The sequence below is a fragment of the Carettochelys insculpta genome, chromosome 14 (assembly GCF_033958435.1).
Source record: "Carettochelys insculpta isolate YL-2023 chromosome 14, ASM3395843v1, whole genome shotgun sequence".
Classification (NCBI taxonomy): domain Eukaryota; kingdom Metazoa; phylum Chordata; order Testudines; family Carettochelyidae; genus Carettochelys; species Carettochelys insculpta.
The window spans coordinates 42,128,424-42,148,653 of record NC_134150.1 but is presented as its reverse complement, the minus strand read 5'-3'; the positions used below and the strand labels follow the sequence as shown (position 1 = coordinate 42,148,653).

Below are 20,230 nucleotides of genomic sequence, written 5' to 3'. Positions count from 1 at the left end.
AAAAAAAAACACTCCAGGGCATCTTGCAGAGAGCTGTGCTAATAAGCCGCTCCTGACCGGAATGAGTGATACAGCTGGGCTGAGGAAACGGGAGACCCCAGCAGTTCAGGGGATACTCTGGGGCGCTGCTGAGCATGTGTGGGGCCAGAAGGGTTTTGACAGGACAATTCAGACAGCAAATGACTAAGCAGCCTTCCTCACTCTCTCAGCTTTTAGCTAGGGGAGGTTCACCCCGCCTTGCTTGTAGGGCTCCAGTCTAGTTTAACACCAGCCTCCGTGGGGCAACACAATGAACCTGCCCCACACGTCCTGCTTCCAGCACCTGCCTAAGCGGCAGTTGTGCAGGGCAGAAGGTCTCAGGACAATTTGTGGTTCATTTTTCACTGTGTGGGTCTTGCTCTGTGCTTTATTCTCCCTCAGCGGCCTGGCCTCCTGCTCAGCCCCATGCAGGAGCTCAGAGCAGCAGCAGGAAGGGCTCTCTCCCCACGGGCACTGAGATGACATGGCCAGTGAAGGGGAGCCCCGCCTTACTGTCCCCCATAATCCCGAGCCCCAAGCCCCTCTCTCCAGCTCACTGCACTCTCCTAAACCTTAAAGCCCTCATCTCTAGGCACACTCCAAAGCCCATCCCCCCCAGCTCAGAGCCTGTATCCCAACCCCTCCCCAAACCTGGAGCTCCCCTCCCGCACCCCAAACACCTCATCCCAGCCACGCCCTGGAACCTGCATGCCCAGCCACAGCCACTGCACCCTCACTCTCTGTCCCAGGCCTGAGTCCCTTATCTCTGGCTCAATCCCAGAGCCTGCACCCCCAGCCAGAGCGCTCACATGTCTGCACCCCAACCCTCTGCCCCAGGCCTGAGGCCCTTCCCACTCAGAACCAGTGGCCTCATTCCCACCACACACCACCTCCACCCTGGAGCGCAAAAGAAAAGTTGTTCATCTCAGGGGTGGGAAAAGTCAGTGGCAAAGCCAGCTGCCTCCCTGAGGACTGCTAACACCCCTCAGTGCCACCCAGCAACACTCACACAGACTTCTGACCCTCTCTCAGCCCCAGCAGGTCCCAGCCATGCCTCTGCATCCAGCCCTGGCCTGCAAGTCTATTGGTCAGGGGGCACGAAAGGGGTTTCTTGCCTGCCTTGGAGGAATCGGCTGCGGCTGGCACAACAGGGTATGCAATTAGAATGTCCAGGAGGCTGAACCAATGCGGAAAAACCCATGATCCAAACTGGTGCTCTCTCTTTGAATGAAACAACAGCACAGTTCTCATTGTCCAAAGAGGCTGAGCTTGCAAACAGAAAGGAAAAAACCTCCTGGGTCACCGAGCCCCAGCCTGGAGCAGGACCGCCCCAAGAGTACAGGCTGTAGTGCTTTGGCCAGTGTAGTTTTAAGGACCCGATTTTCAATGACCAGAACCCGCCGCGGGTCCCCACATGAAAATATGGAATTTCCCATCCACATGTATTAAAATTACAAGTGCAAACTGGATATAAATACGGACAAAGGGCCGGTTAGGGGTTACGCTGCCCGTTTCAAGGCACGGTCCCCAGCTCCGGGCGTGCACCTGCAGTAAGTGTGTACAACTGCACCTGCACTTTAGAGCGCAGAGCTGGGCTTTTTCCTTTTGGAAATGAGGCCTGGAACGCCTCCAGGTAAGGGAGCGCCAACAAAGATCCTAAGAGACTCCCCAGCTCCAGCACTTCCTCTCAGCGCTGCCTGACAGCTGCTCTCTCGTACGGGCTTCCGAAGGGAGTGAGATTCATGTTACGACACCCCACTGCATTGCACGACCACACTCCAAGTCACCGGTCAGTTTGGGTCAGGCTGCAAAATTAGGCAAGAGCAGATCTCGAGGCTGCATCAGCCCCTCGGCCCTCGCCAAGGAGAGCAAACACGCAGTTGTCCAACTTTATCCCATGCAGCTGATAATTGTATCACACTCGGATACTTCCTCTTCCTGAAGAAGATTTGATCCATTCCGAAGACTGGCTGATCCCAGCAGACAAGCGCTGTGGCTCCAAGTGCAGCCACATCACTTGTGCATTCTAGCCCATGGCGCCCCAAACCGGAGGGTGTGAAGAAATTCCTGGGGGGAGGCGCAAGGCGACCCCGCCCCCATCACTCCCCCCACCTGAAGAAAGAGCCAGCCTTTGCTTCAGGCTCTCAGCCCCTGCCATTTCATGTGGGTGACCTGGCGCAGCCACCACAAAAATCCGGCAGCTGGCGAAGGCCTACGTGGAGCTCGCTGCCTTCTTCAAGGATGGGTGAGTGTGGGTTGGGTGGGGAAGGAGGAGGATGGGATAGATGGGGGCTGGGGGTGCCTGGCTCAGGCGAGAGGGGGTGGTAAGAGCGGGTGGTAAGAGCGGGACGCTGGTGGTGTCTGAGTTTGTGGGAGGGAAGGGGCTTGGTGGGTGGCTTGCTGCGATTGTGGGGCTCGGGCAGCTGGCTGGCTTGCGGGACTCATGGGGCTTGGGCAGCTGGCCCCAGCACTGCAGGGCTCAAGCGGTTCAGGCTGGCGTCTGGTCCCAGCAGCATGGGGCTTGGGCAACTCGGGCTGGCAGGTGGGCAGCTGGCCCCAGCAACGTGGCGCTTGACTGGGCAGCTCGGGCAGCTGGGTGGGGCAGGTGGCTCGTCCCAGCAGAGCGAGGCTTGGGTGGCCAGTGGGCAGGCAGGTGGCTGGGCCAGGCATTGCAGGGCTCAGGCAGGTGGCTTGGGCCGTGCAGGTCTCAGGAGGGTGCTGGCGTGGGCAGCTCTGGAGGATGGCATGGGGCTGCACCAGGCACCCGCAAGCGGCAAAGAAAAACTATTTGTGCTTATTTTTAATTTCAAATAACATTTTTATAACAAGTTTTTGTGTTTATTTTAAATTACAAATTAAATTTTTTATTAAAGGGGGTTGGATGATTGTAAAGGGGGAGGTGGGGGCGTAAGGGTTTCCCAAAAATCAAAAGGGGGCGTGATGCCAAAAAGTTTGGGGACCACTGGTCTAGGGCACCGTACTTTGTAACTGCCCTGCGCCCCCATTTCCCAGAGAAGGCTGTGCTGTGAGGTCTGCATATGGGCCAAAACAGGTGACGCGTGTTCTTGCCAACAGTTGTAGCAGCGGTACCACTTCCTATCAGGTAGGAAACATCCACCTGAACACAGACATATCACCTGTCGCCAGTGCCTGGGGGTACAGCTACAATAGGTCAGCTGTTCAGCTTCTATCACAGACAGCTCCTGAGGTCAGCGTGGCTGAGTGCCTCTCCCTGCATGGTAGCAACCGGAGCATACTGCACTACCTGCAGCCACAGCATCTCCGATCGGGGTCTCACAGCCTCGCTGGCGGAGGGGCTGGGGGCAATACAGCTGCACTGCCAGGAGGAGCTACCAGCCCAGGATGCTGGCTCCCTGGTGCTACGAGACCGCGCTCCTATGTGTTGGCTACAGCGTCTATTGGAGTAGAGCCCTAGGGATCAACCGATGCTGACGTCTATCTGCAGCCATCTGCACCCATGGGTAGACAGTAGTAACTGCACAGGGCTCTTACTGCCTTCTTGACATTCACTAGCGAGAATCCTCATTAGCCAGGGATAAAGTATGGTGCCCTAGCCTTCATAACAAGGGCAGGAGATGGATGGCAGGAGATAAATCACTTGTCTTCTGTTCTCCTTCTCTGGGGCACCTGGCATTGGCCACCGTCGGCAGATGGGATGCTGGGCTTGATGGACCTTTGGTCTGACCCAGTATGGCCATTCTTATGTTCTTAGGTTGGGAGGTTGTAGGAGAGAACAGGCCTGTCACCTAGGGCCTTCTGGAGTATGGCATCCTGATTAAGAATAGGTTGTAGGTCTTTAATAATGCATTGCAGTGGTTTGAGTTGGGGGCTGAACACCACTGGTCACTACCTACAGACAACCGCCCAACCTTATGAGGATTCTCACCCACAACCAGTCTGTCTATACCACACGAACAACAACCCTGGAACTCTTCCTTGCAACAAAGCCCACTGCCAGCTTTGTCCACATATCTATTCTGAGGATATCATCACTAGACCTAACCAGGTTATTCACAGAATCACGGGCACATTCTCATACTCCTCAAATAACATCATGTATGCCATCACGTGCCAACAATGCTCAGATGCTTTGTATATTGGACAGACTTCAAACTCTCTTAGGCAAAGAGATAATGGGCACAAAACAGACATAAAAACACTCCTGATCCACAAACCTGTCAGCCAGCATTTTAATGGAGTGGGCCATTCTGTTAATGACTTAAAAGTTTGTGTCTTACTGAAAAGGAATTTTCACAACAGATTGGAAAGAGAGGCTGCTGAACTCTCTTTTATATTCAATTCGACATTAACATGTGGTTTGAACTGGGATGGGAATTTTCTGGGTCTTTATAGGGGCTCTTTTGCATACTTGGCTTAATCTAATTCTTGACTCCCCACCCCCACTTGTGCCCCTCTACTCTCTGATTTGCTCACCTTGATAATTTTTTTCTGATTTATCAACCTTGATTACTATTTTTGGTTCTCTGTGCCTTAAATATTGAGTCTGTTTTGGTCTGGCTATGGTCTGAAGAAGTGGGTTTGTCCCATGAAAGCTCATCACCTAATAAATTATCTTGTCAGTCTTTAAAGTGCTACTTGACTTCGTTTTTGTTTTGATAGTATATAGACTAGCACAGCTTTCTCTCTGTTACTATTCATCATTAACAGGAACTCATGGGTGACTGATATGACACAAGTAGGCTGAGCCTCCTGCTGCTCACTCCCAGAATGACTGCAAATGGGTTTGCCCACAGGAGAAGCCAGAAAAGAAGCTGGGTAAGTAAAAATTTGCATTTAAATATTTATAGAAATCCCTGCAGAGGACAAGATGAAAAAGAAAACTCCAGGACTAATAAATAAATAAACACTGCAAGGTGTGGCAGAGTAGCAGAGCATGCCTGTCACTCAGCTGCCGACACTTTGAAGAGCTCTGCTACCGTGTGAATTGCTAAAAATACTAACTAGTGATAAAAACATTGCTCTGCTCCTGCCCTTTGCAGAACAGCAGAGGGATCAATTACATGTTAGCTAAAGAGAGCAATACCTCTCCTTTCCAGGGCAGTGGCCTGCCCTCCTCTCTCAGGAGACAGATAATTAAATAAACCACTGAGACAGCGGTGGGCGAATGCTGATAGGGGGTAGATGGAGGGGAGGAACCAGTGGAAGATGTCTAGCATAAGCGGTTTGTTTAAATATACAGCAGCCCTTTATATTTTTGCTTGCAGCACAATACCATTAGTTGTGAGTAAATATGTTTTCAATTGCCTTGACCGAAACCCCTGGGGATGGCTCTGCTGAAAGTACAGAGCCTGGAGCTATCACCTCCTATGATGTTATCTGTGTGGGATTACAGAGCAGAGGGGAAGGGTTGCAAGTGGGAGCCTCTTAGAAGTTAGAGGCATTTGGCTCTTTTTCAAGCATTATCATGAGCTTCCTCTACAAAGCCCAGACTTCTAACCACTTAAAGACATTTGGTCTCCATCATGGTGGTTAAAACAAACCTTTCCTCCCATATACCAAGGGAGAGGAGACAAATAAGGTCACTGCAATTTGCTGATTTGTCCTATCAACTCCAATCAACTTGTGCAATTCCACTACCCTGTTTTTGTGCTCCACTTACAAATAGATGGACAATCTCTTACACGCATCTCATTGAGCTGGAAGGACCTCAGGAGGTCAACAAATCCAGTCCCCTGCCCTTGGACCAAGCATCATCCCTTTTTTATTTGTCCTAGATCCTTAAATGGTCTCCTGAGGGACTGAACTCATAACCCTGGGTTTAACAGGCCAATGCTCACACCACCCAGCTATCCCTCCCACGCATCTTAAGCAACTGCTGAAAGGCTGCCCAGTAAGCTAAACAGATCGTGTGAGGTGCCAACTGAACTCCCTCAAGCAACAAGGAAGGGTGGACAAGGAAGACGTGGAAGAAACAGAAGGAAAGCAGACTGAAAGAGAAAGAAAGGTAGGTTTTAAACTACTTGTAAGGAATGTGCCAGCAGGAACTCAATGCTGCTGAAGGCTGGGAGGAATGTCTCCCCCAGAGATCATTTGCATGAGAATGCAAAAGGTGTGTATATGTGATACCTTGCAAACAAAGCCTGATGGGGAGCAAGGAAGCAATGACGCTTTTGTCTGTCGTAAACACATTGTTGTAAAATCACAGTTTATGCTGACACTCAGTATAAGAATTGTGAAATCTCACCAATGCTCCAAGTCGTTGGGGGGGACAGGGCAGTCGTCATAACTGCATAAGACATGGATTACACAGGGCTCCCCTGGGTTTAAAGCATTGTAAGGCAGAAGAGGAGAGGTATGGGTTAAACTAGCTAGTTAAGTGCCTTGGCCCTGCCTAAGCCATGGCCATATAGCTATAAACCTGGTTTAAATAACCCTCCCCACCTGTTAAAAGACAGAGCTGGATGCTAGTGTTTCTATCTCTTATGAGACTCTATTTTGGCAGATGCTGAGAGCTGAAATCACAGGGTGGCAGCTAAGGCCACTGAGAGCTGAAATCACAGAGCTTACCTCAGGTCAAACCCGCAGCAGACAGCGTGACCAGCGGCCAGCCAGTAGGAGCAGCAGTGAATGGACAGACAGCACGACTGGTGGATGGCCGGTAGGAGGAGCGGTGGATGGACGGTATGACCAGCGGCCGGCCGGGAGGAGCAGTGGCGGATGGACAGACGGCGCGACCAGCAGATGGCCAGTAGGAGGAGCGGTGGATGGACGGTGCGACCGGCCAGTAGGAGGAGTGATGGATGGACGGTGTGACTGGCAGATGGACGGTAGGAGCAGCAGTGGATGGATGGTGCGACCGGTGGCTGGACCGACGGCGCGACTGGCCGGGAGGAGCAGCGGCGGATGGACGGACGGTGTGACTGGCGGCCGGCTGGGAGGAGCAGCGGCGGCTGGATGGACGGCGCGACCGGCGGGCAGCTGGTGGGGCAGCTGGCAGGGAGCAAGCAGAACACTGGACCAGTGCAAAGGTGGTATTGCCTCAGGTTCCATGAGGGAATGCATCAGTGTGAGGCGTCAGGGCCCACACAGACTAGACCGAATTGTAAGTGGGGCATTTGAAGTAGGGGTATGGAGAAAGGTGGGTCTGTGGATTGGTTGTTTACAGTATTGGACTGGTGAGTCTGAGAGGCCAAGGACATTGCTCAATCCATTTGACCTGGGACAGTTACTTGAGGGTTGGTTATGAACTCTGGGTATGGTATTTTCCCAAGCTTAGGCCAACTGATCTTTCTGCATCTTTCATTAAAAGTTTCTTTCCTACACTCAGACTCTGTGCTTGTGAGTGGGGAAGCACTGCCTCTCCGAGACGCCCAGGGGTGTGTGAATTTCCCGGGCTACTGGGTGGGGGCTTGAACCGGTTCTATGTGAGATGAGTGAAAAGGAACCACTCGATGTTGAACCCAGTCCTGGTTGCTGCAGCCTCCTTCCGGCAGAAGGGTTACAGACTTAATTCTCGAACAAGGCACCTCCTACAACCAGATCTTCTAGTGTTCGAAAATAATCATCAGCCATCCATGAACCAAAAAGTGGAGGTTCCCAGAAATGCCGCAATCACCTTTCCCATTTATATGCTGTCTTAGAGTACATTCCCATGCAAAGAATTCCAACAAGGAGGAGGAATCGGCCCTGGCAGCGGGGACATGAACCTGCAGCACCATCAGACCCAAAGGCAGAAGAGCAACCTCTTGGAGGCATCTTGCTGAAAAGGACTGAGGCACCTCTGGTAGATATTCTGCAGGTCTCCAGCACTGGGAAAGTGAAGCTATTACCAGTGCAGTGTTGTAGCCATGTTGGTGTCAGGATATTGGAGCAATAAGGTGCGTGAGGTAACATACTTTACTTGGAGAGAGAGAGAAGCTTTTGAGCTGACACCAAGCTCTTCTGGTCTGTACACGCTGAGTACAATTTGCTGAGCTGAAGAGTTGGTTCAGCCAATGAAAGCGACCATCTCACCTGTACAGTGCTCCTGTAAACTGGCCATCTGTGCAGCTGCTCAGCAGAGAGATGGTGCCCAGCTGATGAGCAGAGCACCCAACGCTAGGTTGTGTGTTTCTGCCGGTGGTGCACATTCACACATACCTCAGTGCACACAAAAATTTATTCTGCACGTGGATGTTAAAAATCCAAACCCGGCTGGAAAAGATCAGAGGGAACATTGCCCACCTGCCTTAGAAAGACACTGAGCAAAATCGCAGGTTGACTCCAGCCTGGGCAGCGCTCAAGGCTGAATCGTTAGTATGGAAGCTTGAGAAGAGGGGCCCCAGCCGCATTACTCTGGACTTTGGAAAGAGACACACCAGTGGTCTCCATAGACTGCTGGCCTGCCTGGAAACATGGCGTGGCTGGACAGACCTCCGCAACCACTGCATACTGCTTGGGCCTGGACAGCCACCCATCATCATCTTCATTGGAACATTCTGCTTCCTCACCGTGAAGCTTCCTGCTCTTCCACTGCACCGTCCCCTCCTGTCTCTCACCCATGCACCTTCACACCACCCACAGCAGGCACATGCCTTCCGGTGCTGCATTCTTCCCTGCTGAAGTGTCCGTCCAAACCCCTGCTCCCTGTAGCTGCTGAATGACAGCGAAGCGGCAATCCGGAGAGCCCTGTCTCCCCATTCACCCGACAGCAAACACGGCCCTGCTAGAGACTGAGAGGCCCCACTGAAGATCCTGGGAACTTTGCCACTGATTTCAATGGGACCAGCATTTTAACCCTAACGTTGCTCAGGTACTTTTGTCACACGACTTGCTCCTGTCTCTTCCCCGTGGGAGAGCGTCTCCTGTTTCTGGATAGGCAGAAAGGTGCTGTGCCCGCACAACAGGAAACCCAGCCCCCCAAGAGAGAAGGTCCAATCAACAATCCAGCAGCAGCAGCAGCAGCATCTACTCAGTACAAGCAGAGCGGTGATGGGTAGAGCCAGCTCCGCCCTTCTGTCCCCTTGCGCTCATGCTCCAATTTACGTCTCCCCCGCACTCCTGCTGTCGACTTCTCGTTCCTGTCCAGGCCGCTTCCACCTGGCCTGCAACCCAAGACGTGACTTGCCGATTGGGCAGGGAACCCTGCGCTCCTGGCCTGAGAAAGAACACTCTTTACCAACACCGGAAACCTGCCTGGCCTACAGCCAGCCTCAGAGAGGTACTGATACACCACGAACCAAGGAACTAACCCGGACACCGGGATGAACAGCCAAGAGCCTGCTTTTCAGAGGCGCCAAGCACCTGCCACTCACATCCATTCCAGCTGGAGCTGTGATTGCACGGCACTCTGGAAAATATGACCCTAAATAGCACAGGGCTCTGGAAAAAGCAAACCTGGACCATCAGCAGCGTGCGATGCAATTAGTTTTTAGAGCAGCGCACCGATACTGCCGCTTTCTTTGACAGCAATTTAAGTCTGGAGCAATTCCCTTGACATCAGAAAGACGTGACTTACACAACCACAGAGCTTCAGTCTGCTGTGTTCCAGTGCACCAAAGACTGGCAGTCACCAGAAAGAACCTAAAACGTGACTTCAGCAGTCTGGTCAGCCTTCCAGCCAGGAGGCATTAGCATGGAGGAGTACGAAAGAAGAGGCAATTCTCTCCTGGGGGTGGCACCTGTACTAAGAGGCAACCAAAAACCATTTCAAGGCCATAGGAAATCTCTTGCACTAGTGCACAGTTTGGGGATTTCCTAGTTATCGGAACCACAGTCTCCTTTTCATGACCTGGTCTGAAAGGTTAGTGTTAGCCCCTGCAATAGCCTCACACTTTTTTTTTTTTTTTTAAGATGGTAACTCAGTGATAAGGGGAGGAGCGTAGGCCCATGTTATTCCGGCTGTGACTCGACTGAGCTCTCTGACGTAACACTGGGGATGAATCTGATCTCCGTCTGCACACCGGGAAGATTAGGTCTAAGGTTCTACTTACAATCATCAGGCACAGCTCTGCTCGAGGCACGGTTGTTTTCCTGGTGAGTGCCCTAGCTTTGCATCTCTGCAGCCCTGGGTTCAAGCCGAGAGGCTCCACAGCGGAGAGGATCTCGTTGCGACAACCAGGCCCAAACTGAACATGCATTCATATCACCACCTCCTACTGTACTTCAGCTCACACGGAAGCGTGCCCACGAAAGGCCATGAACTGGGTGTTACTGCTAATCAGACAGCTGCAGGCACAGTACACACTGTCACAATGCCCCGCTTGTGAGCTTTACTAGGGTAACAAGCTGAAAAAGCAGCTCCCCATCCCAACTTTGGAGGGAGCCCATAGCTCATCCCTGGGGCTCACCAAACCAGTAAGTCACTTGGAACATCTGCAACAGATCATAATTAAGCAATAATTTTTTAAAAAACTAGAACTTGTGTTAGATGAATTTATGACGAGGAAAGTCATTGCAAACAAACAGAAAAATTGCATATTAGGATGCTAATTAGATGCATGTCTATTTATAAACTGCAGTGATCAGGCTGACACATTTTCCACTTCAGGTGTCAGTGTTACGCCCACAAACATAAATGATTTCATTGATGGGGAAACACCTGCTTATCTCCAGAGCTAGGGTGAGTACCAAGGAAAGTGCATGCCAACAGGAACACATGGGGGGCTGCTCAGTGACACCCTCCTCCCACTTTGTGCTTGGTGATGTGATGAGTCAGATCACGCTGAAAGGGGGAATGGAAGCAGTGTCAAACTGACCCCAGCTAAAAAAATAAAAACAAGGGGCTATAAAAAGTTCGCCTCCTGCCCCAGGTAATTCACATCACTAGACACCTTTGGGCTACCTGGCGGCAGTAGGCTTTGCCTTAGTCGTCAGTATAAGGAGTGTCAATTTGTCATGGTAAATTTGGGGCAGGGATGGAAAACTTCATGGAGTGGCTGGAGTATAATTGTCAAGCTGTGAAAATCAAAGCAAACCTCCGACTGGCTCCGTTGTGCCTCTCAGATATTAATTTAAAGAGCCATTCCAATACCACTGGAGCCCCAGCTCGTCCCTTTTCTCCCACATAACTAACTGGAGCCATCTTATCCGCTAACTTAGTGGTACTGAGAACTATTTCACTAAGGCTACGTCTACACTAGGGAAAAACTTCGAAATGGCCATGGCTAATGGCCGAAAGGGAGAAAACTAATGAGGCGCTGAAATGAATATTCAGCACCTTATCAGCATGCTGCCCGCCGCAGCACTTCAAAAGTGCCGCGTTTTGCTCACGTGCGGCTCGTCTACGTGGCGGTCCTTTTCGAAAGGACCCTGCAAACGTCAAAATCCCCCTATTCCTATCAGCCATTTCCAAGTTTTCCCCTAGTGTAGATGTAGCCCAAATGTTCCTAGACTGAGCCACTGGCTGCACTGAGTCGCAGCTAGAACTACCTCCACCCAAAGTTAAAAAACCCCAGTTATGTCTCTGATCTAGTGGCCTGCGTCCCTCTAGTACACTGAGGCTACATGTACACTAGACACAGAAGTTGACCACTGGTACATAATTTTAGCTAAGCCAATTTTAGCTAAGCCAATTGCATAGCTAAAATCAATTTATCTGCAGTTGATTTCCATGTCTGTCCACACAGCGGAAGGTCGACGGCAGCATTTCCCCCATTGACCTTCCTTATTCCTTGCCTCTTGCGAGGAGTACGGGGGTCGATGTCAACCCCTATGCGCGTCATTTCATACATGTGTGAAATGAAACCCCAGAAGATCAACCCTCAGGAAGTTGATCTTCTGCTGTAGCGTGGCTCTAGCGAGATGTAGCACCTAAGTCCTGCATCAGAAAAATCACTCAGCCCCTTCACTTGAGATTTGTACCTACAGCCAAGAACAGGGGACTTCTCTTGCAGGTGTTTTCACTTCACACAATCGCCACTGGTGAGCTCAGATACCTACTAGATGTCACAGTTCCTATGTGATGATGGACAAGCCCAAGCTGGAAGCATTTCAAGCTCCAAGAGAAGACATGCAGCCCAGACTCAAGAGGGATACTCTTCATTTGAAAAGGCAAAAGCATGTCAGATTCAATGAATACTTCTTGCCTTCTCTGATTACATTTTACTCTCAATCTGTTACTCCATAATTTTGCTGATCCCCTCTCTCCACTGTGGAATGTCTGGGAAGATTTTCCCACCCAGAATAAACTGAGAACTGCTCTCTGATGTTCCCTCTCTCCTGAAGCGGGAAATGGAAGGGCTACGTCTACGCTACAGCCATCTGTTGACAGAAGTTACTATCGGAAGATGTCTTCCAACAAAACTTCTGTCAACAGATTGGGGCCACACAAAAGAGTGGATTGCTCCATCAATCGGCCCTGTCAACAGAGAGCGGCCAGACTGCCCAGCCACTCTCTCAACAGAACAGCCAACTGGAAGCACAGCAGACAGGGCTGCCTGGTGACCCGGAAGCCCTGTCTGTCAACGGAGGGCCCCCTGCGAGCATCCACACAGCTCTTTTGTAGACAGCATGAGGCATTCGGCCTCATGGGGGAGAGGCAGAAGGCTGTCAGCAAAAGTGTCGAGTTCTGGCGACAGTATGTCAACAGAATGCTTTTGAGTTTTGTTGACAAAAATCTCTAGTGTAGACGTAGCTAAGGATGTTAGGGGTGATTCAAAGAGGACTTTTGGCCTATAGGAAAAGTGTTTGATAGAGCATGCAGGTTTTGTGACCACTGGAAAGTCATCTGGCAAGATTTCAAGTGACATGAAAAACAGCTACAGGGGTTGTCTTTGTTTAATAAGCTCAAAGTACGAAGCTCAGAAGAAGTGACTCATCATTCTGAAATGCACATCAACCAAGTTAAATAACTTATTTTCTTAACGACATGTTAATCAAAGTGCACTGATTCTCAGAGCAGATTCTGCTCCCAACGAGCCTTCTATTTGCCCAGGCCTGATGTATGCATTAAGAGAGTTTTATTCTGACAGATCCAATAGAGCAATCAATAAAATCTTATTATATGGAGCTGAGAAACAAGCATTTGCAACAGGATTTACGCACTACCTTCCAACCCAGTGCTATGGCACGTCTCTGACTGAACCTGTAATTGAAAACAAATCTCCCCAGATAGACCAGATTCTAATTTTCTGGATGTATGGTCAATTTTGACTGGTAGGCAGCCTTCCCATGGGGACAAGGCAGCTCTGCCATCTTCTCTCCTCCACAATTCAGGACAGAGGCCTGACAGCTTCCCCAGGAGCAGGCTGCCCTAGGACAGCAGAGACTGACAGGGCTCTGGGGACAACAGTGCTTTTGGGATTCATTCAACCCCTCTAACCTTCTGTCTCCTGTTGAGGGCTACTCAGGACTACCACCTTGGGGAAGATCACCCACTGCTTGCAAGACAAAGACACTGCAAACAGCTTCTAACCAGTGCAGGTGCCAGAGAGCGAAAGATGAACAGAGAATATTGGCAATAACCAGGGTAGTATCTGTAGACCACATTCTTCAGTCCATGGGGCCCACTTGGCAGTTGTGTGGGGGACGGGCATTTAAATCTGAGTTTGCCTCTTGTTCCCCAGCCCAGCTGGGTTTGCTAGCACTGTGCAGGTATCACACTGAGAAGAGAAGGAGGACGTTATACATTTTTACTGTGGATTTGTCTCGCTCTGCTAAGACTCAGCGCTGCTCAGGTATATAACAGCAGGTGGATACCCAGCCGTCCCTGAAAATGGCTGGAGGCCTATGATGTAGGCAGCGCTAGTGACAGCATTAATGCAACACAAATAATCAAATTCACCCAACCCCAATGGGAGGGAGAGACAAAGACAATGTCCCTGGTGCAAATGGAATGAAGGGGAAGGTAGCAGAAGTAAATAAGCCACATGACAACAACAGTTCAGAGACTCTCCTCAAAGGACCCTGGGCCTGTGCATACTGTTCACCTCATGAGGTGTTGCCAGCAGTAGAGAGTTTTACTTTTTTGTTCTTTCTTCAGTACAGATTACGTCAGATGGAGCTGTTCTGCTTTTTCAAAAGAGAACATCTGCAGAAGTATGCACGGATGTGTCTCTTATATTATGCCCCAACGGGTACTGATTATTGCTCGGAGATAGATAAGGGAAAACAAGTGCGAGCTCCTGTCTCCTTCCGGGTGTAGCTAGCTTCAGGAAGGCTGGTGGCAGCTGTACTTCACATGAAAAAGGCCTGTGATAGGCACTTGGCAACATCATTTTTCACTTCTATAAGCAGGGAATCATTATCCTCCACCGGCAGCACAATTTTGTCACGAGAAACAAACTCCTTGGTCCCGCCTCAGTGAAGTGAGCTGGACTAGGTGACCTCTTGAGGTCCCTTTCAGCCCCACGTTTCTGTGACCCAGGCCTTCTCCTTTCAGAGAGCGTCAAGAGAGTTTAGTAAAGGAGTTGGTTAAAACGAAGAAATGGGCCACTGAAGTAACAGGGCCCTACACTCATTTCCTCCCACATTTCCTGAGAAATACACAACATGCACATTTACCATCCTGCCGTCTGAAAGAAGCATCAGGCAAAGCCACTGAAGGAAAGAAAGCGGGAACACTGAGAAGAGCTGAAGAGACTGATCTGCTTGGCGAGCGAGCTTGTAGCCCCTGAAAGTAAAACACGTGGTTGCCTGACAAGTGTCTGCACTAGGTAGTTCTGCACGTTCTGAGCTTTATGCCCTGCCAGGATATTTAGTAAAGGGGACTGGACCTTAAAAACGCTAATCCTGCCGAATGAGGACCATGCAGCCTGAGAGTGGTGCGTGTCACCTGGAAGGGTCTGAGGAAGAATGAAGCAGTTCTGGTTTAGAAGGGATATCCACCCAACAAGAGTGAACTCCTGACTTGGGACCCAAGGTAATGGGTGGGCCTGGGTCCTCCCTTCCCCTCTGCGCTGCATTTAGCTGCCATGGAATGTAGCCTATACAGACTGTGGCTTGCCCCTAAGGGGGGGCCATGGTGGCAGGAGTGAGACTGAGGACTGCTGATACTCCCCAGGAAGTGGGTGAGAGACTGGGGTAGAGGCTCCTGCTGCAGGGCAGTGCCTTGAAGAGGACGCTGTGGTCCTGAGAGTGACACAGGTCCAGAGCCAGGGGGCAGAGACAGTGGAGCAACAATGGGCCAGACACTGGCCACAAGAGGGCGCCCTGCTGGGGGGGGGGGTCTGAGCTAATTCCCAGAGTGACCAGTAGGAGGTGCTGCAGCAAGTTGAACCCTGCTACAGCCTTCACTGATGATTTTGGGAAGGATAATAGCTCTGACACTGTGCACAGCCCAGAAACGATGGACTTGAACCATCATGCTGGCATTCCAACTCCCAGGACTTCAGAAACTACAGAAATGCTTCCAGTGTGCATCAGGCAGGCAAATTTGCTCTCCCATTCTCGCCCACTGGAGGATTACACGATGCATAAGACGAGAGGGGAGTCCGCATTTCTGCGCATTCTACATCTCAGTTTACGTCTACACTACAAGAGAAATTTGAATCTGTTACATTGGGTTTTATAAATTCGAATCTGAGTAACCTCATCTCCCCACAAATCTGACTTAGGGCTGCCAAGCTCAACCGCCAAAGACTGACTGTGGCAGCAGTGCATTGTGGGAACCTATCCCACCATTCCCTCAACTCCATAGTATTCTGGGTTTTTTCACTGGTGCAGTATGGGAAAAATGTCCCGCAAGTGATTGTGGGTATGTGATGTCATCTTCCCACATTGCAGCCCCCGAAATTTTTCCCAGGGGGGAGCTGGAGGAAGACTCTCCCCTCAATGACAGACAGCCCCTGAAATCTTTGCTGTGAGCGGAGGAAGGGGAGAGGTGTTGAGAACTGGTCAGAAAGAAAACAAATTTGCATTCCTGATACCATTCAAATTCAAATTCGTGGGCTTCCTGTTACCTGCGCACCTGGAGAGCATCGGCGATGCAACCGGCCAGAACAGACAACTGTGGGGCATTGTGTGATACACATGGGACTCCTCTGAAGGCCAATAAAACCAATTTAAATGGAAGCTGTTTCCATACTACCATTAGTCTGACAGCTTACATTTGAACTTTTAGTTAATCCCACTCAGGTTGTTGGAGTAAGAATATCAGCCATAGAGCCCCTAAATTCAAAATAAAGGTGTTTGATGTTTGAACAGTCTCCTTTAAAATTGAGCTAAGTGCCATAGATTCGAATTTATGTTGTAGTGTAGACCTAGCCTTTGGTTCACCCAGATCATCCTTACAATGAAGCTGTTGAGAACAGGACCTAGTTTGGACTTTCTTTGACACGGGACATTGTGCTTTCTGCATCCAGATGGGTTAGAAGGCTTGATCACAAGAGTTCTCTATCTCCAGCTGGCTTCTCCAAGAACAACGAGACTTGACTGACCCTCTTCAGAGAATTAAGGTCAAATCTGCAGAGCAATACAAGAGAGCTGAGCGCACAAAGCCTGTTATCTGGTAACTGCATCAAACACGACACACTTCTCTGAACACTGCAGTTGGTGCTTGTCATGTGTGAAGGTCAGTCCCAGATTTGCATTCTTTGCCTTGTTGTAGCATCACCACAGGTTTTATTTTAATTGTTTACTACCTCTCTTTCAACTGTCACGAGAGCCCCAGGCAGCTGCGTCTTTCTCCCTTCATCTCATCCCACCAGGGAGACAGACATGTTCAAAGATGTGCCTTTGTTTGGACAGGCCCATCACAAGGTGTAGCAAGAGTGACCCTCTGCGCTTTCATTTGCCATACTCATTCTTCATTTGCTGACCTGCTGGTTTCTAGGATTGTCATCAACTATCAGCCGAACGCTACATTACAGCCCGGCAGTTTCTAGTGGTAGCACTGCACACTGTTTCCTAGTTTTCTCTCTTCACATCTCACTTCTACTCCAGCTGAGTGCAAACTTCCATGTGTCCCTGAAGAGTGCATTAAAAGCCTGGTCAATAGCCTGCAATCACCCGAGGATGGGTCCCTCATCCATGCTAGACATCTGCATGTGGCTGGATCTGTGATATAGTTTAGGGTATCGGCATGATGATGCTAAAATGGCCTTTTATTGGTGTTAGGACAGCCCTCCACCTGCAGAATCAGAAGTAAGGTCACTTGGCTCATTCCAAAGCGGTGCACGCATACACACGCTTAAAGATATTAGTGCATTATCTGGGAACGATCACTGTACTGTAGCTATATTTTGCCTCATTTGCATTCCAGCAACATGCCCTCTACAGCAAAGTTAATGAACTCCAGTTAACATATTCAATTCATTCTTAAAATCAGGCTTGATAACAGACTCCCAGCTCCAACAGCCTTGGTGTTACCGAATGGCTTCTGATACAGGGCTGGGGGCTCTCTCCGTCTTTCAGAAGGAAAATACATATTCATTTTCAAGTGCAAACATAATGGTCTGGGGGGGGTATTATGGATTTCACTGTCGATAGAACATCTCTGTTTATCAGAGCCACACTAGCCCTGGAATAAGCCTGCCCGCATGACATCTGCACAAAGTGGGGGGAAAAGGGTCGGGGGGGCAAGGAAGATGGGTTTGGGGCAAACAGAAATAAAAATCTCCAAATTGCCCCCTTCTCCTCCCCACAAAAGTATCAAAGAGGAAGTAGAACATGGTGGATTGCTAGTGGGAAAATCTCCCAGGCACCCGCTAACCCATCCCTCACCCACTGCTGCTGCAGCACTCATTTCCCCCAGCATTCCTGGCTGATAAGTTTAATTTAGCTAGTGAAAGAGTTAAGTTTAATTTATACTGATTTCTATTTAATATCATTCTCTCCCCGTCGGAGTCGGCAGCTGTGAGCTGATTGTACTCTCTCATTATGCAGTCTGTATCGCTAATGGCCTGTGACAAAGGCATGGCATCTTCCAGGCCTTACCCCCGAGAGCCAATTAAACACACATACTCCCTTCCTGTTTGCGGCGCATTACAATGAAATTAAACTGAATTTCAGAATCATTTTCTCCTAAAGACATCTCTTTACAATAATTAATGCATGCTATTCTCTTGCATTTGAAATATTCATCAGGAGTGTTGGTTAAAAATTTTTCTCAAGCTGATTGCCCTGCACTCTGCAGTGCCTGTCGACGCCATGTCATGAAACCCCGCTGCTGGCATGACACCAAATTCAGTGGCGACACTTTCGGTGTTGCAGCTCCATCATTAATGTAAAAAAAAAGCCAAGCCTTTCTTACGGAGCACAAAATAAACAAAGAGGCCACAGAGAGGGCACCAGAAACAGCCCAGCAATGGCATAAGTGACATGCAATAAGGGAGGAAATGGAAAAAGCCAAGGCTCATTATGTTTTGGGTCCCATGCGGATATAAAATTTGTATCTGCATCTGATGCGCATAAAAGGTCTGCGGCTACACAACTGGTATCCGTGGGTTGGCAGTGCTCTATTATGTAAGGGTGGATGGAAATTTAAACTCAAACCCAAAATCTGTAGCTTGTTTGCCATCCACAAGTTTGATGGTCAAATGGGCTGGAAACAGAGAAGACATGTTATAGTGGATGAATTTAGTCTACAATTTGAACAGCACATCGCCACTACCGGAGATAATGGGAACAGAACAATACAGAGATACTACCTGGCAGGCGTGACATGTAAACACAACTTTACAAGGTGTCCTGGGGAATTGTCAGGCGCTGAGACTCACTTAGGAGTGGGTAATTTCTACGGCATGTTTCCTGTAAGCACAGCGCTTGGGCAGCTGTCCAGCAGAGATTCAGGTGCTGCCCAGCTGATTAGCAGAACGCCTACTGGCACCCACAGCCAGCAGCCTGCGTTACTATTGGTACTGCACATCCCCATATGCCTTGGCGCACAGAACACAATTTCTTCCATCCAGGGATGGAAAAAGTTAGAGGGAACTCTGCCTACTGCACCTACACTTGACAAGGTAACTGCAGCACAAGCTCTAGGACAAAGAGTGCAGAGCGTGGGCTGTGCACACCCTGAGTTTCAGAATCAGAGCGAGCGGAGTACTTGCTGTACATATTCAAGGGAAATCACTTCTGCTCAGGCACTGACGGTAGCTTCTCATTTTCTTTAATTTGTTAATGAATATAATTCACAGTTTTGGCAAATAACACTTGATCAGGAGACCGGGCATGAGTGTTCTGAGTACAGGTTGAACCTCAAATCTGACACATTCTCATCCAGCAAAATCCTCTGTCCAGCATGATTTTAGTTAGCTGGACATCTATCCGCTTACCAAGGTGCTTAAAGCCACCAGTCCTGGCTCCCAGTGTTCTGTGCTGTTATTTAGCTCTGACTTACCCCTAAATGCCTCCTTTGAGAGCCCACTAAGTAGTGGAAGTGTTGGTGATGCTGCTAGACAACATTGACTTCTCAGAGTTTTGCAAATTCTCTGGTTCAGCACTGGTGACGGCCTGAGGGTACTGGACTACAGAAGTTCAACCTGTATTGGAAATTTTATCTGTTCTGGTTTGGACTGTATCCAGAGCTACACAATTTTGTTCATCAGATTGATGCTCTCAGGGCCTGTTTTTGAGCAGCAGTTTCTGTTTTCTCAAATGTCTGCTCAGAAACAGCCTATCATCCTGGCAGGAATGGGACCTGCATGCAAACTGCACTGGTACCATTGGAGACATTTATTTTCAGGAGCATCCACAATAAAATGAACAGTAGAACTTGGTGTGAAATAGGATGCCCACCCAAACAACATTTTTGAGGTTTCAAAAATTATCCCTGTCCCAAATAAGGAAGAAAGTGTCAACAGTTTTCCTGAGCCAATTTTTTTCCCCCCAAAAACCATTGTGGGTCAATGAAAATGGTTTGTTTTGATTCTGAAGATTTGAAAACAACAAAATTAGTTTCTATAATTAGCTTAAACACTTATTTTGAACTGGAAAACTGGAATTTGTTTTAGAAACATCATACCAAGATGTTTCCACAACTGCAATTTTTGAGAGCCCAGAAACTTGTTGAAACTGGCCCTGTCCCACAAAGTTTCGACAACCAGCATCTTAAAGGCGTCATTAAATATTCCCAAACCTTGCGTTGCAGTCCTTATTGCAGCATTTTCAGCATCTTTGCTGGTATTCAGTCTACAATACACTGTTGACCGCCATTGTTTTAAATACTCAACCAGGATTTCACTGCTGATTACGTAAAGCAACCATGTTCCAATTCTGAAGGGCCAAGCCCACTGAAATCAATGCGAGTTTTGCCGCCATTTTCAGTGCAAGTAGGCTCAGTCCCCTGTGAATGCTGTTAAGTAATTACTGG

General features: G+C 49.3%; 1 protein-coding gene and 1 long non-coding RNA gene across 8 annotated transcripts in view; one reads left to right on the top strand and one right to left on the bottom strand.

Annotated features, from left to right (window-relative positions):
* ACSF3 (acyl-CoA synthetase family member 3) overlaps window positions 1–20,230 on the bottom strand; it is a 127,004-nt gene that overhangs the window by 47,071 nt on the left and 59,703 nt on the right. The gene's annotated exons all lie outside the window — the stretch shown is intronic.
* Window positions 4,713–7,180, top strand: LOC142020668 (uncharacterized). Its single transcript, XR_012647476.1, has 3 exons — window positions 4,713–4,815; window positions 5,775–6,004; window positions 6,503–7,180. It is a non-coding gene; the product is annotated as an uncharacterized LOC142020668 (long non-coding RNA).